This window comes from Suncus etruscus, chromosome 6, assembly GCF_024139225.1.
Source record: "Suncus etruscus isolate mSunEtr1 chromosome 6, mSunEtr1.pri.cur, whole genome shotgun sequence".
NCBI classification, from domain to species: Eukaryota; Metazoa; Chordata; class Mammalia; order Eulipotyphla; family Soricidae; genus Suncus; species Suncus etruscus.
This window is the reverse complement of record NC_064853.1, coordinates 54,013,124-54,028,194: the sequence shown is the minus strand read 5'-3', so window position 1 is coordinate 54,028,194 and position 15,071 is coordinate 54,013,124. Positions and strand designations below refer to the sequence as shown.

Genomic DNA, 15,071 nt, shown 5'->3' with positions numbered 1-15,071 from the left:
AGTTTAATTTAATCCTTGACCTGGGATGGAGTTCTGAATGGCTCAAGAAATACTGCATCTATTTATTACTCAGCAAATGTGGGCAAGGAACTAAACTTGGACTTCCAATAGTCTTCATTCTATCTAGTGCTCTAACTCGGTTTGCTAACTCATTGTGGGATCCTTAGACAGACCAGTCCTTCCCTGTCTGGATGCGATACCTGGAAAATAGGAAAGGGCAAAGACCAGAGAAGCTCAAAAGTTCCTCTAGGGATAGGATAGCTGGAGGGATAGTATAAGGGTAGGGTACTTATCTTGTGTGTGGTTTGATCCCCAGCATCTCCTATGGTCCCTGCTATCCACTACGACTAGGAGTAATTCCTGAGTGCAGAGCCAGGAGTAACTGCTGAGCATCGCTAGGTGTGGTCCAAAAACAACAACAAAGACCCTCCTATCAATAGTTCTGTGATATATTTCTTATGGATCATTTTTCCTATGGATTCCCTATGTGCAAAGTATCTAGTATCCAGAGAAGTAGGAAGAGGGACCTGTGAAGGGAGCCAAACACAGGACACAGCCAGAGACACTCTACCAGCAGATGCCCTCCCACATGCTGGCACAGAGCTCCATTCACAAGCCAGGACACAGATGCACTGAGGGCTGCTTTCTCTCTGACTGCAGCAGCATAGCTGGTCTCTTGAGACATCTCTTGTGTAAGCTTCTTATTGCCTATGGAATAAAGGCCAAAGACCTGGCCAGGTCTGGTCTCTTCCCACCTTTATACACACACATACATACACACAAAACTGTAGTTTATTCTAGCTTCCATTAGCACACCCACTGCTTTCCCACATCTTGCCCCTTTGTTTATGCTCAACTTACAACAACTCCTAGTCCCCCTTCCACCACTCTCCCTACTTTTAAATACCCATAGCCTTGTATTTAACTCTCATGTGTTCAGAAGTACAGTTCTACTAGTATTAAATTGACCTGTTTCTTAGCTTTTTTTCCACTGCATGGAGGTCAGGACTCCTAGATGGCTGGAGAGATAGTACTGATTATAGGTCATCTGCCTTTCATGAATGTGGCTGACCCAGGTTGGATTCCTGGCACCACACAGAGTCCCCCTGAGAACAACCAGGAGGAAACTCTGAGTGCACAATCAAGAGTAAGCCCTACCAAAAAGAAGAAGAAAGAAGAAGAAGAAGAAGAAGAAGAAGAAGAAGAAGAAGAAGAAGAAGAAGAAGAAGAAGAAGAGGAAGAGGAGGAAGAGGAGGAAGAGAAGAAGAAGAAGAAAAGAAGAAGAAGAAAAGAAGAAGAAGAAAAGAAGAAGAGGAGGAGGAAGAGAAGAAGAAGAAGAAGAAGAAGAAGAAGAAGAAGGAAGAAGAAGAAGAAGAAGAAGAAGAAGAAGAAGAAGAAGAAGAAGAAGAAGAAGAAGAAGAAGAAGAAGAAGAAGAAGAAGAAAGAAGAAGAAGAAGGGGCCGGAGAGATAGCATGGAGGTAAGGAATTTGCCTTGCATGCTGAAGGACAGTGGTTCAAATCCCGGCATCCCATATGGTCCCCCGAGCCTGCCAGGAGTGATTTCTGAGCATAGAGCTAGGAGTAACTCCTGAGCACCGCTGGGTGTGACCCAAAAACCAAAAAAAAAAAAAAAAGAGTAAGACCTGAGTATCACTAGGTATGGCCAAAACAAACAAACAAACAAACAAAAAATCTTACACATGTTGGTGGACCTCTAGTTTAGATATCAGAAAAAATCTGGAATCATATACCCATAATTGATCCATACCAGCAATCTTTGAGCCTCATTCTCCTCATCTGCAAAACTGGAACAATATGTCACTTATAGTACTTCTTCCAAAATGACATAAGACACTAGGCACGGGGCCGGGCGGTGGCGCAAGAGGTAAGGTGCCTGCCTTGCCTGCGCTAGCCTTGGACGGACTGCGGTTCGATCCCCCGGTGTCCCATATGGTCCCCCAAGCCAGGAGCAACTTCTGAGCGCATAGCCAGGAGTAACCCCTGAGCGTCAACGGGTGTGGCCCAAAAACCAAAAAAACAAAAACAAAAACAAAAAAAAAGACACTAGGCACAGTGCTCCACAAGTAATGTAGTTGCTGTTCTTCTGTTCATTGGTATTATTATTATTATTATTATTATTATTATTATCCATCAACAACATTTTCAGCTCTTAAAGCCAATAGTGATGATCCATAGCGACAATCCACTTAATCGTTTTATGTAGAAATAATTTCACAAGGGAGGGCTTCAAGATTCTGTGACAAAGTGGCTCATTAAAAGTCACCTGCAGAGATTTACCCCCGGAACTGGAATCAGCACCCCAGTTTCTACACCTCATGTGGATTATGCAGTCACATCTGACAGCCAGGTGTCTCTGTCACTCGGCAGCCCTCCAAGCTGAAGACAATTGCACGTTCTCTCTTCACGTTGTTTGCAGCTGAGCTGACCTGTTTCTCTCATGCCTTTCTCCTCTCCTTTCTTTCACAGAGGCATGGATCTGTGTTAAGCTGCCCTTGGCAGCTCTTCAGTCCTCTAAGAGAACTGCAGTGCTGCTCTGGGCGTTTCCAGAATGCTGGGCTATGGGGTAGGAAAGAGGCTTTGGAGCTCTGATTAATTTCCTGTGCTGCGGACAGGCAAATGGCTGGATGTCCCAAAATGCCTGGGCTGCTGCTCCACAAGGTCCTCTACCAAATTTTGGCTTATTTTTAGAATAGGAAGTTCCAAAATGCCAATTCTGGAGAAAAGTACATGTGGTTACAGAATTTAGAAAAGTACACATGGTCACAGAATTGGTACAGGCAAAGAAAGGACCTTTTCCTGGGCTGAAGAGAAAGTATAAGAAATAAAGCACTTGCCTTGCATGAAGTCAACCTTGGTTTAATCCCTGGCACCACAGATGGTCCCCCAAACACTGCCAAAAGTAGAGCGGGATTAAGTTCTGAACACAGCTGGGTCTGACCCAAATAACTCTTCACCCACAAAATAAAAAGCATGAAAGAAAGGGCCTTTCCTGAGTCCTTCCTATGTCCTCCTGATGATTTTTCCAAGCACTGGAGGAGAAAATCCAGACATTAAAGGGGAGGTTTGGAAGACACATTTTTCTCCCATAGTATCAACGACTTATTCATTCATTCTCTCATAGGAAAAGCTTTGGCAGAAACCAGATCAGGATTCAAATCTCAGTTCCCCATGTCCCAAATGTGTCATCTTAGACTTTTCAAGTCTCTGCACCACATTTTCTCATCATAAAAGGGGGGGCGTAATATTGTTATTTGTACAGTGGCTATTAAGATTAAAGGAAATCACATGTCAAAGACTTTAGTTGCAAACTGGCATTTTGTTCAAACCAAGATATGGTGGCTGCTGTTACTCTTTCAACATGTCTTTGTTGGGTCTTTTTTAGAATTTTAGGGGGATTTTTTTTTTGGGTGCAAACTCAGCAGCACTCAGGGGTTAATCCTGACTCTGTGCTCAGAAATTGCTCCTGGCAGGCTTGGGGGACCATATGGGATGCTGGGAATTGAACACAAGTCTGTCCTGGGTCAGCCACATACAAGAAAAACACCCTACCACTGTGCAATCTCTCCAGCCCCTTCATCATGTCTTTGTTACTAGACTTGTCATGTGTTGGTCTCTGGTGTGTCAGAAAGGGCTTTCAGTTATGATCTCAAAATCTCTTGATGGGGTTGGAGCAATAGTACAGTGGGTAGGATGTTTGCCTTGCATGCAGCCAACCTGAAATCAATTACCAACACCCCATATGGTTCCCTGAGCCCCTGTGTCCTCCTGAGCACAGAGCCAGGAATAAAACCTGAGTACTACCAGATATATCCCAAAAACAAAAACAAAAATATCTCCATAGGGGCCAGCATGGTGGAGCTAAAGGTAAGATGTCTGCCTTGCCAACGCTAGCCTAGGACTGACCACGGTTTGATCCCCCAGCGTCCCATATGGTCCCCCAAGGCAGGAGCAACTTTTGAGCATATAGCCAGGAGTAACTCCTGAGCGTCATCAGATGTGGCCCCAAAACCATAAAATAATATATATCCATTGATTAAAAGGACTGGAATAGATTTTCATGAATAGAAAAGGTGGACTGGCTCATAGGAAAAGAAAAAAAAAAGAGAGAAAGAAAAGGTGGACTGGAAAGATAATTCAAAGTTTATGGCACTTGCCTTGCACCTGGCCAACCTAGATTCTATCCCTGACACCACATATGGTCCACTGAGCACAGATCCAGTAGTGAGCCCTGACCACTGCTGAGCACAACTCCACCAAATAGATTTTGTTAAATTAAAAATAGGTATAGTGGGGGCCAGAAAGATAGCATGGAGGTAAGGCATTTGCCTTTCATGCAAAAGGTCATTGGTTTGAATCCCGGCATCCCATATGGTCCCTGGAGCCTGCCAGGAGCGATTTCTGAGCGTGGAGCCAGGAGTAACTTCTGAGCGCTGCTGGGTGTGACCCAAAAACCAAAAAAAAAAAAAAAAAATAGGTATAGTAAGATCCTATGCTTACAATAAATTATATATGTCTAGTATATGCATTAAAACCATCGAAACTATTTCTGTTTGTTTATGTAACAGGAATTTTTGTTGTTGTTGTTGTTGTTGTCTACTTGCCTTTTTTTCCCTTTGGTCTTTGGATCACACCCAGAAGTGCTCAGAAGCTACTCCCAGCTGTGTACCTGGAGGTTGTTGCTCTTGGTGATGCTTAGGGGACTATGTGGAGATGGGGATAGAATCCAAGCCTCCTGCATACAAAACATACATTTCTGGGGCTGGAGATAGAGTACAGAAGTCAAGGTGCTTATCTTGCATGCAGTCAACCCTGGGTTTGATCTATGATACCTTATATGGTCTCCAAAGTCCTACCAGGAATGACCCCTGAGCATAAAGCCAAGAGTAAGACTTGAGAAAAGTCAGGCCAATAAAACAAAAGCAAAACTTAGATTTCATCCTGTTGAGCAAGCTATCCAGCTGCTGGGGTTTTCCAAGATTCTCATAGATATTAAAAGAAAGGAAGATGGGACCGAGCACAGTGGTAGGATGGTTTGCCTTGCATGAGGCCAAACCGGGATGGACCTGGGTTCAATTCCCGGCATCCCATATGATCCCCTGCACCAACCAGGAGTGATTTCTGAGCACAGAGCCAGGGGTAACCCCTGAGGGCTGCCAGGTATGGCCAAAAGTAAATAAATAAAAGAAAAAAAGAAAGGGGTTGGGGGTAGAGAGCTAGTGCGGTGGGTAGGGCGCTTGCTTTGAATGCCACTGACCTAGGATCAATCCCTGGCATTTCATATGATCCCCAAAGCCTGCCAGGAATGACTCGTGAGTATAGAGCCACCAATAACCTCTGAGCATCACCAGGTGTAACCTAAAATACTAATACTAATAATAATAATGAAAAGAAGTAAAGGGCTTGAAAGCACAGCTACAAAGTTTTGAGCATCTGAACCAATTGTACATGTTGTCATAGAAGTTACATGGATCTTGAGGCCAGATCGGTGGCACAGGGATAGGGCTTTTGCCTTGCACGCGGCTGATCCAGGACAGACCGTGATTCAATCCCTTGATCCCCTGGCATCCCATATGGTCCCCCAAGCCAGGAGTGATTTCTTTTCTTTTCTTTTCTTTTTGTTTTGTTTTTTTGTTTGTTTGCTTTTGTTTTTGGGTCACACCCGGCAGCACTCAGGGGTCACTCCTGGCTCTACGGCTCAGAAATCGCCCCCAGCAGGTTCAGGGGACCATATGGGATGCCGGGATTTGAACCAACGACCTGCATGAAAGGCAAACGCCTTATCACTGCTATCTTTCTGGCCCCATGCCCAGAGCGATTTCTGAGCACGTAGCCAGGAGTAACTCCTGAGCATCACCGGGTATGGCCCCAAAACCGCACACACACAAAAAAGAAATTACGTGAATCTCATCTCAATCTTCATCTCACTTCATGCTGAGATTAAGAGAGGAGCTCCTGTTCAAACAACTCTCACTTTTTAGTCCCTCCCCAGAATTTAGCTTTATCTGAAATTTTTGTTTGTTTGGGGGCCATACCCTGTAGTGCTCCAGGGACTAGTCCCAACTTGGTGCTAAGGAGTCACATCTGGTGGTGCTTGAGGCCACAATGCAGTGACAAGAATCAAACCCAGAGCACCTGCATGTGAAGAATGCACTCCAGTACTTTGAGTTATCTTCCAGTCCAAGGCATTTGAACTTTTATTGCTATAGCAAGACTACTAACAAAAACCATTATGAGAGACTGAAGCGCGAAAAATTTTTTCCCCTCTGCCTCTCCCAAACCTCATAAAGGATAACAGTATATCAGCATTTTCTGTCTCTGTGCCTAAACTTGCACTTTCATTTTTCTTTCCGTAATTTAAACTTTTTACAAGGGGAATATATTACTTGTTCACCAGAAAAAAAGGCAATAAAAACATACACAAAAAGAACACTAACTACTATGGGTTGATTCACTTTTGTTGGTTTGCAAACCATAAATTGGAAAGCAATTTGTGAATTTGTGAAAGTGACTGAGATGATAGCACAGTGAGGCAGGAATTATAGAAAGTCAGGGTGGGAAAGAAGAAAAAGCTGGGGCCGGAGAGATAGCGTGGAGGCAAGGCATTTGCCTTGCATGCAGAAGGACGGTGATTCGAATCCCGGCATCCCATATGTCGTCCCCTGCCCCCCTAGCCTGCCAGGAGCAATTTCTGAGTGTAGAGCCAGGAGGAACCCCTGAGTGCTGCTGGGTGTGACCCAAAAACAAACAAACAAAAAAAGAAAGAATAAAAAGCTTCCAGGAGGCGTGGCAGCTGAGTATATGCCCCTAAAATTCGTAGCATCATAGCTTTGAATTTCTAGACAACTTCTTTTGTTTGATGCTGTTATCCCTAAAGGAACTCCCCAATTTAACAGACAGAACATATAGCAACAAGAGTTTATTAAACCTACTACCATTGCATTAATGACTGCATTGGTGAGACAGTAATTTTCACAAAAGAGCTTGCTACTCTACTTTTTCTTTTTTCTTTCTTTTTTTTCTTTTCTCTTCCATTTTCTTTTTTCTTTCCATTTTTTCCAGTAACTGTGTTTCACTTATCTGGAAACAATCTATTATGGTCAACTATATAAACTATATTATGCATTTTCTTTAAATAAATAGAATTTTAAAAAATGTTAAAAGAATAAAAAGTACCCTCAATTTCCCTATCCTCCCTCAAATAGCATGATTTTTAATATTTCAATCTTCTCACAGTTCAGTTCACCCATACAAAGGAAAGACTCTTTCCTTTCCTTTATTACATGCAGTATATTCATTCAACAAATATTCATATGGATCCTTACTATAAACCAAATGTAAACAATTGGGCACTTTAAAGATAATGTGTCATATAGATTATAGGAGTCAGTTATTCCTATCTTGCAGATTAAGAAAGCAAAACTCAAAAAGGTAAAGTAGACTTTCCCCCAAAGTCTCTAATCTCTTATCTAATGGGATCTGAACATCAAAGACCAATTCCTGAAGGATGTGGCTGAATCCCAAAGAACTTGGTGGTCATTATCACCTGGCCGGCTTTGGGCAAGTCATTGAACTCCTGCCAGCAGCCATTACCTCATCTCTGCAGAGTTAAGGGTATATCTAATAGTTCATATAAGTTAACTACATTGTAAATTCCAACACAGACTACAAGGGGAAGTTGTTTAGTTGTTATCCCAGTACCTCAATTAGGCCAGGTTTTGTGTTTTGTGTTTTGTTGTTGTTGTTGTTGTTGTTTAATAGATTCATTCTCTCCCCACTACAACCCGGAAACTCTTCAAGTATAGGAAAAATGTTCATTTCTTTCTTTGTTGTTTACTTCTTTTACTTTACTATTTCTCTCCAGCATTTGGACCATTCCTAGTAGTGCTCATAAACTATCTAAGAGGTTTCTGGGGCTCTTGCATAAAAAGCATACACCCCAGCTCTTTGGACATCTTCCCTTCTTGTTTTTACTTTTGCTGCTGCTACACAATAGTGCTAATGATTAAACCTAGGACCTCAGGGTTAGAGAGATAATACAGGGTTAAAGGTGCTTGCCTTGGGGCCGGAGAGATAGCATGGAGGTAAGGCGGTGGTTCAAATTCTGGCATCCCATATGGTCCCCTGAGCCTGCCAGGAGCGATTTCTGAGCATAGAGCCAGGAGGAACCCCTGAGCGCTGCCGGGTGTGATCAAAAAAAAAAAGTGCTTGCCTTGCATGCAACAGAGTCCAGTTTGATTACTGCAATACATATGGTCCCCCAGAGTACTGCCAAGAGTGACACCTGAGCACAAAGCCAGAAGCAAATCCTGAGCATCAACAGGCCTGGCCAAAACAAGGACTTCAAACATGTGAGACATGTGCTCCATACTGAGTTACATTTCTGGCTCATTCAATTCTGATCCCTTTCTGTTTCCCAGTGCAGTATCTGACATGCAACCCTCAAGCCTTTACTTAATTCATAACAAATGGCTGAGTTTTCTACCATGGGCCAGGCACTGCCGGGATATCATACAGAAAGGTTCCTGCCTCTTGGAATTGAGGGACTAGATAGCACCAAAACAACAATAAACAAAATTAATTACTTCATAATATTGAACCAAGTGCAACAAAGCATCAGGCCACGTGTTAGACAGGCTTTGGAGTGCTGAGTACAGACCTGAATCCAAAAGACAGGGAAGCCTGCCTGGAGGAAGAGGCTTGAGGCACAGAGAAGTTATGAAAAATCATACATAAAAATAAAATAAAGGGGCCAGAGAGATAGCATGGAGGTAGGGTGTTTGCCTTGCATGCAGAAGGATGGTGGTTCTAATCCCATCATCCCATATGGTCCCTTGAGCCTGCCAGGGGCGATTTCTGAACGTAGAGCCAGGAGTAACCCCTGAGCGCTGCTGGGTGTGACCCAAACCCCTCCAATAAATCAATCAATCAATAAATAAAATATAATTGTACACGGTACTTGGAAAAACTGGATCTTAACCCAGGAATGGCTGGGGAGATAGTTCAAAAGGGCTGGAGAACATCTTTTGATTGCCAGAGGAAGTTTCTCAAAGACCAATGGGAAAAAAGGACATGATTTCCTTTTAATATTTAATTCAGCTTGGTGATATGCAGAAACTGAAAAAAGCACTATCCAAATGTGTCAATAGTACACCACAATGTAATCTGTAGCCACTAACTTACCAACTTTTTCTTATTAAATGATTTGTCAACTCCTCTAGAACTAAGACTTGCCTTGCACACAGCCAACTCAAGTTTGGTTCCAGGTATCCCCATAATGTCCCCTGAGTCCTTCCAGGAGTGATCACTGAGCATAAAGCTAAGAGTAGGCCTTGAGCACAGTCAGGTGTGTCCTCCTCTCCCTAAAGAAATTACATTTCCAAGTGAGGCATTGCATGATTTTTTTTTTTCTGAAAATAGGGTGGTAGGCCAAATAAGTTTGGGGATCTCTGCTTTAAAGCAGCTTTGGGAGATCAGTAAAGCTTCTGAGAATCTAATGAAATTCTTGAAACTCTTCCAAAAATCACACACAGACACCATACAGAGAGAGACCCATAGAATCCTGCCCACAATCTCAGGGAGTTCCTAAGCATCTGTGTTTGGTCCCTGGAGAACCGAAGGACCTTTTCATGAGATACTCAAAAATCTCAGAAAGATGTCAAAGCCCCACTGGGAACTCAACACCCTCTCTCTACCTTTAGAAAGACTCCTAGAGGGCCCGGAGAGGGCCCGGAGAGATAGCACAGCGGCGTTTGCCTCGCAAGCAGCCGATCCAGGACCAAAGGTGGTTGGTTCGAATTCCAGTGTCCCATATGGTCCCCCGTGCCTGCCAGGAGCTATTTCTGAGCAGACAGCCAGGAGTAACCCCTGAGCACTGCCGGGTGTGGCCCAAAAACCAAAAAAAAAAAAAAAAAAAAAAAAAAAAGAAAGACTCCTATAGAAAGATTTTCAAGCTCCAGCAGAAAGATACTTGATCCTGAATCTCAAGTTCCTGTAAGACATCTCAAGACGCTAATAGCCAATAGAGAGGTCCGAGGCCATCATTAAGCATCTGTCTCCCTAAAGGACCAGGGGTCTAGGAAAGTTATGGCTCTTAACTCCTGGGATCAGGATACTTTTGAAAGCCAGAAATGAAATATAACATACAACCTGGTACACACACTGACATGTTCACAGAACTCTGGGACACCATCTGAACCCTGCCAAAAGAGATGGACTCCAGGAATATTAGTAGAGGGAGGTTAACATTGGTGGTGGGATTGGTCCTGAAACATTATTTTTTAGATTTGTGGGGGGTTGGGCCACATCCAGTGATGCTCAGGGGTTATTACCCCTGATTTTGAGCTCAGAAATCGCTCCTGGCTTGGGGGACCATATGGGACTCTGGGGATCGAATCCAGGTCTGTCCTGGGTCAGCCGCTTGCAAGGCAAATGCCCTACCACTGTGCTATCACTCACGCCCCATGGTCCTAAAACATTCTACGTCTAAAATTCACCTACAAAATAATAGCTTTGTAAATCACATGGTTTAAATTTAAAAATTAAATTAAAATCTAATTTCTGGGGTCGAAGAGATAGCATAGAGGTAGGGCATTTGCTTTGCATGCAGAAGAACAGTGGTTCGAATCCAGGCATCCCATATGGTCCCCTGAGCCTGTCAGGAGCGATTTCTGAGTGTAGAGCCAGGAGTGGCCCCTGAGCACTACCAGATGTGACCCAAAAACCAATATATATATATATATATATATACATTAATATATATAATATTATATATACATTAATATATATATATATATATATATAAATTTTCTGTTCTGGAGCACCCAAGAACCAGAAGAAGAATGAGTGGGTAGTACACTAGTACACTTGCCATGAACACAACCGACCCAGATAGATTCAAACCCCAGCACCCCATGTTTCTCCAAGCAGAGTCATGAATGATTCCTGAACTCAGAGCCAGAATTAAGTCCTGATCACAGCTGGGTATGACCCCAAAACAAAACAGAACAAAACAAAAATCCCCTCTGAGCCTCCCAAGAACCTGGACCACAGATCCAAGACAGAATGTCAGAGCCCGTTCCTGGCCTAACTGGTTAACTAGCTTTGACCTTGGACCACTCACCTACCAGCCCTGGGAACCCAGCGTCTCATGCCCACCCTACCCCCCAAAAGAGCAGAGCGCGGGACCCCGTGCCCTCCCTGGCGCGATGAGGCCTGCCCGGGGCTGCGGCACTTTGCAGAAGCAAGACTGCGTTTGCCGCAGTGACAGCTCGCGCCGCCCGCCCGCCCGCCCGCCCGCCGCGGGCCTGGGAAGCGGGCGTTGCGGGGCGCGCTTGCGGCCTTTCCCACCCCGCGGCCAGGGCGTTCCCCGCCAGCCGGCTTCCTGCAGCCCAGGGCAAAGAAGGAGGGTTGGCTCGAGGGGCTGCAGGGCCTGGCGGGCTCGGTTCCTGGCTTTCTCTCGGCGTTTCCTGAGCCGGACCGGTCGGGGGAGGGGACCCGGCACAAACCTCCCGCCCCGGGAGCGCCGCCAGGAAATCGCGCTCTGGCTAAGTCGGGTTCCTCCTCCTTCTCCTCCTCCTGGCAAGGATGCCACCCCCCCCCCCAATCCTGCAGTCCTTGCAGCTGGTTTCCGTGCGACCCACTTACCCACGCGAGGCAGCCGAGAGACAGACCGGCACATCCCAGACCCCACCACATAGCGAGATTCCAACCCCGTGATGTAAGTTTATTAACTCCATCCTACGAACGAGAAAACGGAGGCTTGGAAAACAAGCCAACAAACAAAACCAAGCAAACCGACGAAGGGACTTACCCAGGGTCACTCTTCTAAATAAAACTACCAATAAAAATGATGTTCTTTCGACATGCGGGGCCTGTGCGACAAATGCTCTGAAGCTGTTTGGTCGTGGAGTGCTCAGAATCTAAAGTTAACTATTGTCCCTGCTTTATAAAGGAAGAAACTGAGAACAAGAGAGACCACGAGCCTTCTCCAATGTCACCTAGCTACACAGCAATGGAGCTAGGAATTACACTCTGCTCTGTTTCCAGAGTTCAGACCATCTCACTAGTCTGCTTTCTTATTACACTTGGTAACCTGAGTAAGAACCTTGTGCCACTTGTTTTTTGGGTCCTCGGAACCCCACGGGAAACTTGGCATAACATAGGTGCTCGGGGTGACCATGGAGCCTAGTACCGAGGTTCGGGTTAAAAGACTAAGAAGAACATAGCCTGATTCCTAATGCCTCAGCTTCTGCTTGAACAAGTTCTAGCTGATAAACCTTCCCCAAACAGCCTGTTTCCTGGCTGGACAAATGTGGTCTAAAATATGAATATAACTTCACTCATGGTTTTTGTTTTTGATTGCTTGTTGTTTGTTTGTTTTTAGACCACACCCAGCAGTGCTTGGGCCTAACTTCTAACTCTGTGATCAGGAATCGCACCTGGTAAGTCTCAGGGGAACATATCTGGTGCCAGGATTGAACCCAGGTTGGTTGTAAGATTAGTACCTAGTTGTCTATATTACTTTTCTGTTCACTGTTCATGTTTCCTGAGGAAAATAAAGTTCCTTATATCTACAATATTTATTGCATACTACTCTTAGACACCCCTCCTTATTTTTTCTTTCTTTTCTTTTGTTTTTTGTTTTTTGGGTCACACCTGGTGATGCTCAGGGGTTACTCCTGGCTATGCTCTCAGAAATCGCTCCTGACCTGGGGGACCATATGGGACACTGGGGGATCGAACCGTGGTTCTTCTTAGGTTAGCGCATGCAAGGCAAACGCCCTACTGCTTGTGTTACCACTTCGGCCCCTATTTTTTCTATTTTAACCACATATGATGGTGCATCGAGTTTACTTCTGACTCTGTGCTCAGAGGTCACTCCTGGTGGGGTCCAGGGAACCATATGGGGTGCAGGCAATAGAACCTGGGTTGGACAAGTACAAGACAAACTCTTTGCCTGCTATATTATCTTTTCAGCCCCACCTCTCCTCTTTTTTTAGGGGACCATGTAGTACTGGGAATCCCCACATGCAAAACACATATACAGCTCTTTGAGTCATCTCCAACGCCCCTTTTTAGCCATATTTATTTATTATTGTTTTTTGGTTTTTTGGTCACACACTTACTCCTGGCTCTTGCTCAGGGGTTGAACTGGATCAGCAAAGCAAGCATCTTTTTTTTGTTTGTTTTTGGGTCACACCCAGCAGCACTCAGAGGTTATTCCTAGCTCTGTCTCAGAAATCACTCCTGGCAGGCTTGGGGAACCATATAAGATGCCGTATGGGAACTGGAGTCCATCCAGGGTTGACCATGTGCAAGGCAAATGCCCTCCGCTATGCTATCACTCCAGCCGCTTTTAGCCATATTTATAAGGATAAAAGTATAGTAAATTACATTCCTTGTGAACTTGCATCAGCTAACCTCTTCCCCTTCCATTAGAGAAAAGCAACCTAAGCTACATTTTCAGCACTCTTTGCAATATGACTAGAAGATGTCCCATAGCTAGTGGGATAGACTATGTGTGTCATATCTAGACCAACTCCAAGCAAAGAAGTATATAAATTGGGCCAGAGATTGTACAAGGATTAAGATGTTTGCTAGAGAGATAGCATGGAGATAGAGCATTTGCCTTGCATACAGAAGGATGGTGGTTCGAATCCCAGCATCCCATATGGTCCCTTGTGCCTGCCAAGAGTGATTTCTGAGCGTAGAGCCAGGAGTGACCCATGAACAATGCTGGGTGTGACCCAAAAACAAACAAAAAAAGATGCTTGCTTTGCTGACCCCGGTTCAACCCCCTGAGCAAGAGCCAGGAATAAGTCCAAAGCAATGTTCAGTGTTCTCCCCAAAATATTTATTTTGGGGGATCCAGAGAGATAGTTTAAAGGGTTGAACACAGGTTTTGCATATGGGAATCCTGGGTCAGATCAAATCCCAGTATTGCTTGGTTGTCTGAGCACTTTTAGGAGCAAACCCGGGGAACTCGGCTAACTCAGAGTAGCCCCTGAGCACTGCTAGGTTTGGCACCACAACAAAACAAAACTGAAGAGAGGAGGCATGTCTGCTTTCTCAATGTGCTCCTTTTTCTCCTCCATCTGCCAACTCGATACCAACCAGGGTAAGCTTGGAAGTCTCTCAGTAAATGTGGCAGCAAATGTTGCTCAGTCTGGGTTTGGGTGCCGGACTGGGCAGGACACACACTAAACTTCTATTATATTTAGGCATCACAATTTCAGAACTTCTTAACCATTTAACCTACTTACCTTAACCGCCCTTGGGACCAACTCGAGCTTATTGTTATATCCTCCACAGCACGGCACATTGTCACACAGCATGGAGCCTGGTCACACAGACATTGCTCAAAAGACATCCATCAAGCATGGACTGTCCTGCTGACTCAGCTGGTAAGAAATAATCTGTTCATCAGCTTGATGCATTATGTCCTGTCTATTCCAAGAAGGGTTTTGAGGTGGTTTCCACTGCAGCCTCAAGCCCAATTGATGGATAATTACAGAGCAGAAATAAAAAAGTAATGAAAGCCTGGACCCAACAACCAGTGGGGAAGGACTTGGGGAAAATATGAAAAATTGACTAATTATAGCAGAAATACTAGGTTGAATTTTCTAAGGATAGTAGCCATGACAGAGTAAGAGTCCAAGCTCTGAGTTTCCTGGCAGCCTAAGTAAAGAGGTAAATACAACGAGTTACAGATTATATGAAAAGTAGTAAATATGTGATTAGTGAAAAAGATCCTAGAGCTAGGTTGAGTGAAACCAAACTCAACACATGGAACCTTACTTCTCTAAGCATTTCTTTCTTTTTTTTTATTATTATGAGATCAAAGATGCAAAGAAAGAGGACAAAATAAAGTTACAGTGGGAAGATAATCACCCATAAACAGAATTCTCAGAAGAAATCCCCTTTCTGATACCTTAATTTTGAACTTTCAGCCAAAGAGCATTAAGGAAAATAAAACAAAACCCATGCGCAATTACTTTGTCCCTCAAGTCCCCAGATTGTAGTACATTACAATATTTCTTATCTGAGAATA

At 44.2% G+C, this 15,071-nt stretch overlaps 1 protein-coding gene across 2 annotated transcripts in view; it reads right to left on the bottom strand.

Annotated features, from left to right (window-relative positions):
- The window catches only part of LUZP1 (leucine zipper protein 1), a 124,640-nt gene extending 112,709 nt beyond the window's left edge, over positions 1-11,931 (bottom strand). The window contains exon 1 of one of the 2 annotated variants that reach the window (XM_049774649.1): positions 11,832-11,931. The gene's annotated coding sequence lies outside the window, so the exon portion shown is untranslated. Of the gene's footprint in view, positions 1-11,665; positions 11,708-11,831 lie in introns of those variants that run through there. The other variant, XM_049774651.1, reaches the window with a different exon arrangement.
- Between the last annotated feature and the right edge of the window lie 3,140 nt (positions 11,932-15,071).